Genomic DNA, 13,532 nt, shown 5'->3' with positions numbered 1-13,532 from the left:
CGTTTAAAATGCGGGAACAGGGGCGCTCAGTGGTGGAAAAAGTACTCAAATGTTTTACTTAAGTAAAAGTACCAATACTGCAATATAAAAATACTCTGTTACAAGTAAAAGTTCTTAATTCAAAATTTACTTGAGTAAAAGTACAAAAGTATTGGCATCAAAATGTACTTAAAGTACCAAAAGTAAAAGTACTAAATATTTGAAAATAGCAGATCTACAAGCTCACAACGCGTCGCTTCGCGACGCGTTGTGAGCTTGTAGATCGGCTATTTTCAAATAGCCTAGGTATTTGAATATATATATATATATATATATATATATATATATATATATATATATAATAGAGCTAAAGTGGTTAATGTATGATTTATAATATAATAATGTATATCTGCAAAGTAGCTAGTAATTAAAGCTTTCAAATAATTGTAGTGGAGTAAATGTGCAATATCTGCCTCTTAGATGTAGTGGAGTAGAAGTAAAAGTATTGGAAATTGGAAATATTCAAGTAAAGTACAGATACCTCAAAATTGTACTTAAGTACAGTACTTGAGTAAATGTACTTAGTTACTTTCCACCACTGCGGTGCAGTGGTAAAGTCACTGCCCACCACAACCGCGGTGCATCCGGCTTTGTCGAGTGTCTACACACAAACACAATTGGTTGAAGAGAAGTCGGACGGGGAGGGTGATATTGGTCATTGCACATGCTCCTACGGACTGGGGTCGTGGCACCTGTCAGCGGGGAGTGTTGGGCGGGAGGAGTAGGACGAAGGCTCTACTACGTCCTCCTGGTGGGGGCTCCTCACTGGCAGGTGAGTCAGTAGCATATGACAGCAGTGATAACACAGCAATGTGTGTGGGGAGGAATTCATTGGCATAACGACTACATTGGGGAGACAAACTGGGTAAAACGAAAAATATAATTGGCTACTTTGAATTTAGGGAGACAAAAAATAATAGTAAAACAAAATTCGGAAACAGCGTCCGTACAGATGATTCATAAAGATACGGAAGTGTTGGATGGACAGTTGGACAACGTGTGAGATTGGAATGTGAGGGAAAACTTCTTTGGAAAAATACCCTTTCTTCCCCTAAACTTTAAAGTAGTTCAGTTTAGTTTTGTGTCAAAACCTTCACGCTGAGAGAGGAGCAAACGCAGAGACTTCAGTGTCTCCACACAAACCAGAGCTGTTGGAGTGAAGGAGAGGACGCATGCAGCGCGTCACATCCACAGAACAGCTGTGCCAGTAAAGCCATGATAATCTGGCATAGGTATTCTCTAAATTATACATGTGTGTTTAGAAATGTCAAAGCTATTACGTTCGGGTAACCGGATGTACAGTAGAGCAGGAGCGAGGAGGTAACATGAATTATCATCATTTCATAATACCAGATGACCCCTAGACAGAAGAAGAACGAGACCTCTAAATAGTAATTTGTTAAACCTGGGTTATGGATTGACATGTAGCCATTTTCATGTGAAATATTTGAATCACACAGAGGAAACCTATTAAAGGGATTGTTCGCCCCAAAAAAATCTATCTATTAGTCACCCCATGGAGACTTGAATTCATGGATATTATTTAGTTTTGTTCGCATTCCTAAGCCAATAATGTTATGACCAGCGGACCGGTAGGCAGCGGTTCTGGTAGGAGACTCTTTGTGTCTCCTACCGGAACCGCTGCTAGTCATCAAATTAATGCTTTAGGAATGCGACAAAAACTAAAACATATCCATGAATTCAAGTCTCCATGGAGTGACTAATCTGTAGGCTACTAGATGTTTCTTTGCATGAAATTATACAAGCTTTGTGGGTCAAGTCATGTCACTTGTTTGTTACAGAATAGCAACATGTTTCAAAATGAATCTGCAGCATTTTAGGAAAAAACGGAGTAGCCCTGGCAGCACTCTAACAACTCTGTATAATACATCTATAACTTGACATTGAAGTTGAACCACAATGCAGAATCCTGCAGAGAATTTCCCTCCCGTGCGTGCCCTACAGCTCCCTGCTATCTCAATGAAGAAATGCAAAGGAATGGACTGCCAATAAAGAGAAAATAATTGAAGCCCTGTTGTGTAATTGGAGACCACTATCATAGGGCCGTATCCAGGGCAGGTGTATAACCACGGACCAGACAGGCATGTAGGAGGTTAGACATTGTAATACAATGGATTGTATAAGGGATTCAATACATCCCAAAGTACAATGTGCACGCCAAGCTAAATTCAGATGTTTTATAAAAAGACAACATTTTGATCCATGATTTTTGTCTGAACAAATTGACTTGATGGTTCGAATGAAAGTTGATGTGTTACAAACAGATTTGTAACACATTTTCGAAATGTTGAACCACGGACAGATACTATAGACTGCATTTTGTGTATTTTTATTCATGGGAAGGCAGTTTTAGTTAGAAGTATAGCCACAAGTGACAACGTCAAGTTTTAAGCTTGTTAAGAAAATGTCTCAATATTTTGAAAGTGATACCTGGTCATTGACCTTTGACCTTCAATGTGATCTGCATTTTTCACATTGGCCTTTTATAGCGCCACCAGGAGGCCGATTTTTGCAAAACAAATGTTTTGATATTACTACTAGATTTTGTACAAACATCACTCAAATCGGTACACATTATCTCTATAGTCATGTGATCAAGGTGGATCTGTCCAATTTCTCATACTCCATCCTGATTGGCTAAGATTGGCTTCTAAAGTTTGCAGGAGTGGCTCGTTTTGAACGAAATGCCTCAAGTCATGAACGCAGCGTTCGATTCACACTGGCCTGTTATAGTGCCACCAAGAGACTAATACTTTACTATTTTTTCACCCAAATCGGTACGCATTATCTCTATAGTCATGTCATCAACACGGGCTTGTCAAATATTTTCTTATTTCATCCTGATTGCTATAGGATTGACTTCTACTACCTGCCCTGGTGGAGATTTTTCTTGTCCCAACTTATCTCAGGTTGGAACTTGAAGCTATACTGTACGTATTACACCAATGCAACTACTGTGTGGCTTAATGCCTACAGCATGAACTGTAGAAATGACATGCTGCTAGAGGTCAAGCAATGTGTTAAGTCACCTTTTGCATTTTGTTTATTATTAAAGTGAGTCATAATTCTAATCATAATGTAACAAACAGTGTTTTTCTCATTATAGGTACGAGCCATGACAATGGCTTTCCTAAGGAATCACTCTTTTATTGCACAATAATTTTAATCTATTTTAGATGTGTTGCAGAGGAGAAAAAGGAGTAAAGACCCCTGGGGGACCCTGGTCAACTAAGTATAGGCTATCTAAGGTTTAAGTAGTTAAAGCAAGTCAGACATTCATTCAGTATCAGGCAGTCCATTTGGGCCATTAAAAGGGAGCAGCATTGTGCATCAGGACAAACATCATGTCGGATAAGTCATGCAATACCAAAATGTATAGAAATCCAATTCTCACATTGTGTTAAAGGTTTGAGGTCGAGTTTTTTATTTCCCATATTCCTGGATATAGTATTCTGGCTACTGAACTACATTTCCCTTCAGGAATTTGTAAAGTCTGAACTTTGGACCTCATCCTATGTGGTACTCCAAGATCTCTACAACAAACATTATTTGAAAACTGCCCAGCTGTCTAATACAACAGCATAACGTGATTAATGATACAGTTGAGGTTTGACCTTTGCTTTGACCTTTGCTTTGTTAGTGGCAGAGGGAACACATCTCTTGAAAACCTTTACCTCACCTAGCAAAGCTTTAGATTGAAGTTGACAAAAAATAAGTACTGGTAAGTGTGTATTTATATTCAATATAATTCTCATATTGAATAAACATACAGTTCACATTCAATGACATTCTGGGTCAGTAAATGCTGAAAGATACTGATGAATCACAAAACAAAATCAATACAAAATGAAAAAAAACAACAACAACAAAGCTACACTTTATTTTTTTTTAAACTGAAGTAACCCCCTGTACATTTGTGCTTTAATGATGTGCCAAGCAACTCTCCAGAAATGGAATCAGAAAGCTATATGGCATAACATGACAATCTCAAAACCTGTTTTTAGGAAAAACTATTCTCCGCAACCCCAACCAAATATTAAATCCCTCCAAGGCTCGTTAGTTAAACTAAGTCAAACTAAACTAACTCTCAGAGTTAAACTAACACTGAGGATTTTTGCAGTGGTAGCAACATCATGAAACGCTAGATAACAACAAAGCTTAGCCCGAATCCATGCCAGAGGCTGTGATTATATAATGACAAAATGATGGTTCAATTATGAAAGTCTTTGTGTGGCAATCTACAAACATTTACTTTGCGGATTAAAGTGAGAGACCAAGAGCAAAATTTAATTTAGTATTAATTATGCAGGATGAAACTTGCTCACAGATCAAAAATAAATAAATAAATAAAATATTCTTATCTCTGTGATAAGAAACACTATGTGGGTAAGTGAAAACATCCATGTATCCATCTGGTCATGCTTATAAGGCTTTACAGATTTAGATGAAGTACACTGTAGTACCAGTACGCAGGCACAATAAATAGTCATATTTCTATTCTAGTTCCTTCTCCATTTGTTGTTATGTTTGTTTGCTTTTTCATTATAATAAAACAATATTAATACATTAAATAGACAGGAATCTGTCCTTGTGATTATGTACAGTATGCATTGGTTTGTATCTGTGCAAAAATGTGTATGTGTGCGTGCGTGCGTGTGTGCGTGCGTGCGTGTGTGTTTGAGTAAAAGGGATGACAGTGGCATCACACATGGCTAATCATGTGGAACAATGGGAAGGGATGCATGGTGCAGAGAGCAGAGAGTGTATGATGTGATCTGGGCTTGAAGATTGAGGGGACTTCGCCTGAATATGAATGAATGTGGAGCACTGAAACTTTTTTTAATTTATAGTAAGCAGGCCGGCAGGCTGTGTCCAACTCTACAACAAACAGATGCCAATGAACTCACCAAATTGCTTGTACAACAGACATATTTGTTCACATTCACTCAACCTATTAGCGTCTTGTCTCACACACCGGTTCCTAGTGACTTCTTGTCATAGCTTTCTGTCGGTACACCCTTGACGCAGTGAGATAAAGTCACACCCCATCTCTTTAACCAGGAATGACACAGCCACTCCATCTTGGCGGTTCAATATAGGTTGTCAACATGAGACGAACTTTTCGGGGGAAAGAGATGAATGTCAGTCAATAAACAGCTGACAGGTCAATAGATGTCTTTGACCCCATTGCCACGGGCCTGAATGTCACGTTGAGAGGCTTTAGAGACAGAGAGAGAGAGAGAGAGAGAGAGAGAGAGAGAGAGAGAGAGAGAGAGAGAGAGAGAGAGAGAGAGAGAGAGAGAGAGAGAGAGAGAGAGAGAGAGAGTGAGAGAGTGAGAGCAGGAGAGAGAGAGAGCAGGAGAGAGAGAGTGAGCAGGAGAGAGAGAGAGAGAGAGAGAGAGAGAGAGAGAGAGAGAGAGAGAGAGCAGGAGAGAGAGAGAGAGAGAGAGAGAGAGAGAGAGAGAGAGAGAGAGAGAGAGAGAGCAGGAGAGAGAGAGAGACAGACAGACAGACAGACAGACAGACAGACAGACAGACAGACAGACAGACAGACAGACAGACAGACAGACAGACAGACAGAGATGAAGGAAGAGCATCCTTGCTCCACCACAAACTTACGGTTTATATTGATATTTAAGATAACTCTCTCATCCACAGTGACTTTAAGTATACTATCGATTCTATAAAGTCCCAAGTTATCACTGACGAACTGATGTGCGTCAGTCAGTGCAAGTCAGCGTTGTTCAGCAACGGTTGACGTCAGCACAAATCGCTGTTGCAACGGTTTCTGTTGTATGTGTGACGTTAGACCAGAGTGTGATCAGCAAGGTGGGGGAGAAGGAGGGGGGGGGGGGTGGTGTAGGGAGAAAGAGAGTGGGAGGGAGAGTTGCAGGGGGATGGAGGATGGGGGGACCCACACCCAGTGGTGGAAAAGGTGCTCAGGTATTTTACTTAAGTAAAAGCAGCAATACCACAATATAAGAATACTCTGTTACAAGTAAAAGGCCTGTGTTCAAAATGTTACTTGAGTGAAGGTACATAAGTATCGGCATCAAAATATACTTAAAGTACCAAAAATAAAAGTACTAAAATGTTTGAAAATAGCAGATCTACAAGCTCACAACGTGTCGCGATGCGATGCGTTGTGAGCTTGTAGATAATTCAGCACTTTTTTTTTCCCCCCCTACTCTGCTACTATGCTTCAAACAGCAGCAAAATGTACATCAAGATATCACCACACCAAGTAACTTGTCATTGAATATTTTATTTGCAAATGAAATAGTAATAACTCAGAAGTCGTAAAAATATACATTTTTTAATCGTGATATTTACATGGATTGTTTTCATCAAACAAAAAAAAAAGAAAGAAAAGAAAGAAAGACTGTATCGCTTTACAAAACCAAAGACAAGAAACTGCAGGGCAAGAAAAAAACAACTGATGAGTGTGAAATAGAAAAACAAAACAAAAAAACAAGGTGTCTTATGTTTTCCTTTCATTACACCGTACTGGGCTGACATCCCTCTGACGTTATGTTGTGAAGAGAACCAGCCAACCACCCCCAGACATCACAAAAAGTGCAAAAAGTTACATGGATCAAACCCCAAAAATAAAGACAAAGAAAAAAGAAAAGAAAAATAAAGCTTCATCATAAAACTTTCTGTGTGAATATATTTACAATTTTTAAGTTTTCTCTTTTTTTTTGTACGTTTTCTTTTTAGCCGAATACAGTCCGAATACAGTTATGTTACATCAAAGCAAAGCATTCCCGTTCTTCTGCTCGATCTCCTATGACATGCAGGTCCCTTTGCTTTTCCTCCTCGAGGCTGACTTCCACTTCCCGCCCCTCCCCTCCCCTCCCCTCCTCTCCTCACCTCTCCTCTCCTCTTCTCTCGGACATCACATCACATTCCCCCCAAGAAACAAGACACGGGACTCGAGCCGCAAGACATCCGAGTTCCTCTTTGTCATGCTCGACAAGCATTTTTATCGGAACTTTTTAAAAACTAAAAACCCAAAACGCTTTAATAGAACATAAAAACGTGGTGGCTACATAAAGATTCATATTCCTATAATATAATGCAGGATAACCGTTGAACATGAATCGTTTTTCCCACGTAATGCACCTTTCGAGTGTTGATAAAGACGATATATAGTGTTTGGTGAGTGCCTTCTGAGGAGAAGATATTGGCTGTGCTGCTGTGAGACTCTTAAGTGGTCTAAAGGCAAGTTTATACTTCCACGAGTTTCGCTTGACAAAAAAAAACGACGTATTTCCAACTGAAAAAATGTGTCGAACGAAGAAGTATAAATTTAGCCATAAGAATTCTCTCTCTGTTTTCCGACCCCCTTCACACAGAACTTCAGGACCCTGCCTCCAGATTCGATTGCTTGCTGGAGAGCAAAGTTTGTCGGTCCACAAATGCTGAGAGATGAGAGATACCTTGCAAGGGCTCATAAACCGGGGGAATTTGCCACCTGAGACCTCCATTTCCTGAAAGCAAATAAAAAAAAACGGCTTGGAGGAGGAATTTAACAGCTGGAAGACTAACATTCCCAGCCTCTACCGAGCCTCTTTCATCGGCTGTGAGGTGGGGTGTGGGGTGGGGTAAGGGGGGGTTCAATGGTGAGAGCCTATACAGCTTTGGCTCAATATCAATCCTGTTATACCACTCTTGCTTCACATTTCTGCTCTCACAGATTTCCGTTGAAAACCGGCGCTGAAGCATACAGTATGCCGCCTGGAATGATGCATAGCAGTGTGTGGTTCTCTGTGTGTGCATGTGTGTGGTTGTGTGTATGAGAGTGTGTGAGAGACGGAGCATGGCGAGGCGAGCATCTGTTTTATTTTTTTGTCCTTTCCCTTTTTATGATACATTGCTACATGTGTGCATCTGTTTGTTGTGCGTCTCCTCAGTGATGCACTGTGTGTCCCTTCTCTCTCTGCCTTCAGGAGCCTGGCTCCATCAGTCAGTCGTAATACCTCCAGACATTTTATCCATCAAATTGATTCTGAAAGAACAGAAATAACAAGGATGGTGGTTTGAGTGTCTATGTGTGTGTTTGTGTGCGGCCGTGCGTGTTTGTGTGTGTGTTAGTTTGTGTGTGTGTGTGTGTGTGTGTGCGTGCAGTGGTGTAAAGTAACTAAGTACATTTACTCAAGTACTGTACTTAAGTACAATTTTGTACTGGAGTATTTCCAATTTCCAGTACTTTTACTTCTACTCCACTACATCTCAGAGGAAAATATTGCACTTTACTCCACTACAATTATTTGAAAACTTTAGTTACTAGTTACTTTGTAGATTTTGATTGTTATTACAAAACATACATTACCCACTTCAGCCCTATATACATTTTGGCCATTTGAACATTGCCAATCTACAAGCTCACAATGTGTCGCGATGCATTTGAAAACTTGAAATGGGACATTCAGCATAATGAGTACTTTTACTTTTGGTACTTTAAGTACATTTTGATACCATTACTCTTGTACTTTTACTGAAGTACATTTTGAATTCCGGACTTTTACTTGTAACAGAATACTTCTACATTGCAGTATTGATACTTGTACTTAAGTAAAACATTTGAGCACTTTTCCCACCACTGTGTGTGTGTGTGTGTGTGTGTGTGTGTGTGTGTAAGTGGGTGTGTGCACGCGCCTGTGTGTGCGTGTGTAGCGTGCAAATGTCTGTATAGGTCCATGTGCGCATAAAACTTGTACCAGTGTTTTAGAGCCATGAGATACAGTCAAGACACACGGAGGGCCCATGTGTGGCGATGCCAAACGACAGCGTGAGCGGGCACAGCGCATGAGAGTGGTCTCCAGAGCCGAGGATTATTATGAATTATGGACGGTGCCTTGTCTCAAGACATCGCAGCCACTAGCAAAAGCACAACGGCTGCCTCCGAAGCCCAATGGAATTGAATAGGCATATAAGTCAGCCGAGGCTAAAATAAACTCTTGTCAGTCTGCAGCCATATCGGTGTGGAGAGAGGATATGGCTGACTGGTTCCTCCTCTCTCCTCGTAATGAATGGCTAACATGACAGTGTGTGGGTGTGGCCCAAGGGCTTATAGTGGCTTGGCATGCTCACACACGGGCACACACACACGTATACATGCACGAGCACATGGATACACACACACATGCATGCACAGGCACACATGCACACAGGCGCATTATGTGCACACAGACACAGACACAAACACACATACATACTTAAACACACGCACACGCACACACACACACACACACACGCGCAGATGTACACACATCACACATGCATACGCTAGCATGCACACATGCACAGACACGCACGCACTCATGCACTCTCTCTACACCACACACACACACACACACACACACACACACACACACACACACACACACACACACACACACACACACACACACACACACACACACACACACACACAAACATTGGTTCATCTGTAGTTAAACTGTTTCTTGTTGAAAAGAAGGCATCTCTCCTCCCTTGTTGGACATAATTCTCCCCTCACTTAACCCCCGTGTCTTAAATTAAATGACATCATGTGCGTATATTCATCTGTATGTACATTATAAAACATTATTACAGAATGTACATTAATCCCCCCATGGCATGGGATTGCTTTCTCACTGAGGATAAGGACCTCTTGTCTACTCCCTGCTGAGCGGGTTGCATACTGTACGATTACACCAGACATGGCATGTGAACGTGTATCTCCTCCATGTTATTATGTCACTGTTGACCTCACAAAGGCTTCCTGGGAACAGAGACTAACCACTTTCACCCTGCCATCCCTATTTTGGGCATGTTATTATCGACAAAAAGAAAAACGTTTTTTTTTTTTTTTTCAAAAACGTTCACAATTTTTGTGATTCATTTGAAAATAGCCGATCTACAAGCTCACAATGCGTCGCAATACGACACATTGTGAGCTTGTAGATCTGCTATTTTAAAAAGATTCTAACACATTTGAAAACGTTCTGCATAAAGAGTACTTTTACTTTTAGTATTCTAAGTACATTTTGATGCCAATACTTCTGTACTTTCACTCGAGTGCATTTTGAATCCCGGTCTTTTACTTGTAACGGAGTATTTCTATATTGCAGAATTGATACTTTTACTTAAGTAAAACATTTGAGTACTTTTCCCACCGGTCTGCAGATAAGGGAGGAGAGAGAAACCATCACGTGGGCATGTGTGGGTGAGGGGGGGGGGGAGGGGGGTTGTGAGGGATTGCAAAGGCACACTAGATAGGCTACTTGTCCTCTCTCTCTTTTTTCATACATTTTTATTCCAGAGTCTTTCAATCAAACTGCACTTATAGGTTGTGTTGGCTGATAACCGCGTTTCGGCCAATAACCAAGCAGGAGAAGACAGTGAGTCAGTGAGACAGCAATCGAGTGCCAATAAGCCATTGTTATGGATCCAGGGAGAGTATACTGTACCAAGGGGTGATACAATACACACATACAAACACACACACAGTCGCGCACACTCTGTACAATTGAAGTCTCCATAACCATACTCTCATAGTTTGTTTGTTCAATCAGCCACAGCAAATTGGGGGAAATTGAACTTCAAGGAAAATGTCTTTGAGCCCCATGGTTCCAAATGTCCATAAGCTTAACCTCTTAGGAAACTTAAAAAAAGATAATAGTAAATAACAGGGATTAACCATCTTCGTTGAACACACATTCATGGTGATCCTTAACAGATTTTGGTTTTCAGAATAACATTTCAGAAAATAAAATAAAAGAGTTAAACAATAAAGATGAAAAAAAGAAAGAAAAAGAAAGCAACAATAACCCATAGTTGGGATTGGTGGCACTTCTCAATGATGAATGGCTGAATGCAAAATCTGTCTGTCCTTTACAACCTGTTCAAAAGATTTCAAAAAACAAACAAACAAACAAAAACGTTCAGCTGGTCTTACAGATACTTATGTTTAACGTTGTGACTGTCTATATAGGCCTAATAATGCATACTGTGTATTCATTTGGGGGAAGGCAGATATTTAGTACCACATTGAGGACATCCGTCGGTCTGGACAAGGGGAGCGTGGGAAGTATTAACAACTCCGTCAGTGTGTGTGACTCTGAGCTCCATCCCGTTGAGACTGAGAGCGTTCCCCCTGTCAGGCAGGGTAAAAAGCAGATAAGCTGTCCCTGAAAGCAGGTGCAGAGACTGACTCAGACTAGTCGGGAGTGGGGCTTTCGCTTTGCGGGGTTATGTTCGCATACCGCCTTTATAAAAGCATCATGAGGAAGCGTATAGCGAGAGCAAGTCGAGGCAGGACATGAACGTCTCCACGTGGACGGGCACAGTCTGCCCACCTGGGACGCGGCGGGGAGTAGAAGTGGATTGGGGGTTTAGCTTCCCAAAGCAGGGTGCTGTTAAAAGCGGCGAGTGGGAGCTCAATGGCGAAATGAGTCAGAGGAACAACATCCCTTGGCACACACACACCCACCCACCCATCCATCCATCTCCCCTCAATGAAGAAGAAGAAAACAAAAAGAACAGCAGAAGATGGTGCTCCGTGCAGGCTCAGTTTTCCTTCTTCCGTCCTTCTCTCCTCTCTGTATTCCTCTCCTGTATGCAACGCTGTCAACATTCATTGACATCAGGCTCTGACGTTGCATTGTTTCCTCTGTCTGACCCTCTGCGGAATAGAAGCTGGCTTTCTCAGCCAAGAGACACAAACTGCTGCCTCCCGCCTCTTGAATTATTTTCTTGTTTGTCTGTCTTTGTTGTGTTGTTTCAGTTAGGGGGTGCAAGCATGTTCATATTTTCCCTTTTTTCGAAGTATGCATTCATTTAAAAGTACTTTTGGTACTGATTAATATTGATTCTTTTTAAATTACATCCTTTTTCCTATAGTTGAATTTCTTTGTTTACTGAAGAGTCTTCAGTCTTTGGGGGGTGGGGGGTGGAACTTGGCTTGGGGGGCGGGGCCAGGAGTCTCACATGGCCACAGGAGGAGGAGGCGGGGTTATGTAGGGTGTGTGTGTGTGCGGGGGGGGGGGGGGGGCGGGGGGCTCTCAGATATCCTACACAGTTTGAAAGGCCTTGGTCTGGGGGGCAGGGACCATGAGGGTGGGGGGCGTGGGCCTGGAGGTGTTGAATTTGGGGGTGGTGGGGGCCTCGGAGGAGGAGGTCTTGGAGGAAGGGGCCACCGTGGAGTAGGCCGGCGGGGACTGGTGGGGGGGGAAGCCGGGGGGCTGCCCGTTCTCCTTGAGGGCCGCCACGGCGGGGGGGCGCGGGCGGTGGCCGCGCTGCTGGGCGCTGTTGTGCACCATGGACTGGGTGGAGGAGGCGCCGGAGCGGGAGCTGCCGGAGCGAGACGACGACAGGGAGTTGGGCTTCACCAGCTTGGCCTTGGGGGCTTCGGCGTCCTCCCTGCCGAAACAGAACCACAAACACACACACGTGAGAGGGTGACAGGTGGTTAGACAATAGACATGTCTGTTTTTCGTATCAAGGACCCCCAAAATGATATGTATTTGGCTGCGGATTTGGCTGCGGATCTACAAGCTCATTTGGCTGCGGATAAATGTTTTTGTTCCAGTGGATAGGGGAGACCCTCCCCCATCCCATAGACACCTTTTGTTTACAACTGTGTACACGTCGCGGCTCTTCAAAGATTGTCAATATAAGGTAAAAAAACAGCGGATGAATTAATTAAATAATACCTGCCAGTGAATGTGTTAACACATTTTACCCCCCCCCCCCCAAAGGACCCCTGGGGGTCCCCAGACCCCACTTTGAAAACTAACGTGTTAGACCGAGCAATACTGTAGGAAAGGTAATACCACAGAAAGGAAATGGAAAATGGATAGACACCAGACACACACAAACACACACACACACACACACACACACACACACACACACACACACACACACACACACACACACACACACACACACACACACACACACACACACACACACACACACATACAGTAACAAACCAAAAAGCCTTATATCATTATAATAATTCCCGCAGATTCATATGGGGACAAGACATAAATAAAACCTTGCAGGCAGAAATAGAAAAGTACTAATCCTGTGCACTGCACCATGCACGAGCGCACCTGCAAAGGTACAGTAGCTCCTGGGAAATAAAACGCAATCTAAAAACAGGCGCCTCTAAATCCAAACCCATTACGTAAACCCTGCCCACCGCGTAATGCATTACCTCGCCCAGTGGTTTGAGCGCCTTCCGGAAAAAAGAACGGGCTCAGGGCATTTTGTACACATTGTACGAAAAACAGGAAACAGCTCATCATCACGCATGATGCATTATTTACATGCAGCCGTCGCCCCATAGACTGCATTGTATTATTCATGGTAACGTTAGCCAATAGGCAGCTACACCGACTCAATGTCACCATAAAAGACTGTTGTCACTTTAACGAGCGTCATTAGCTGGCTGGGTCCAGGGGATTACTGTATGCTAG

The 13,532-nt window shown here is 42.4% G+C and overlaps 1 pseudogene across 1 annotated transcript in view; it reads right to left on the bottom strand.

Annotated features, from left to right (window-relative positions):
• Positions 1 to 10,147: 10,147 nt before the first annotated feature.
• The window catches only part of LOC308085763 (CXADR-like membrane protein), a 97,985-nt pseudogene continuing 94,600 nt past the window's right edge, over positions 10,148 to 13,532 (bottom strand). Inside the window, exon 6 of the transcript XR_013935075.1 lies at positions 10,148 to 12,468. The product of XR_013935075.1 is annotated as a CXADR-like membrane protein (transcript). The remainder of the gene's footprint in view (positions 12,469 to 13,532) is intronic.

The sequence above is a fragment of the Gymnoscopelus braueri genome, assembly GCF_963280865.1.
Source record: "Gymnoscopelus braueri genome assembly, chromosome: 5".
NCBI lineage: Eukaryota > Metazoa > Chordata > Actinopteri > Myctophiformes > Myctophidae > Gymnoscopelus > Gymnoscopelus braueri.
This window is presented reverse-complemented; position numbering and strand designations above follow the sequence as displayed.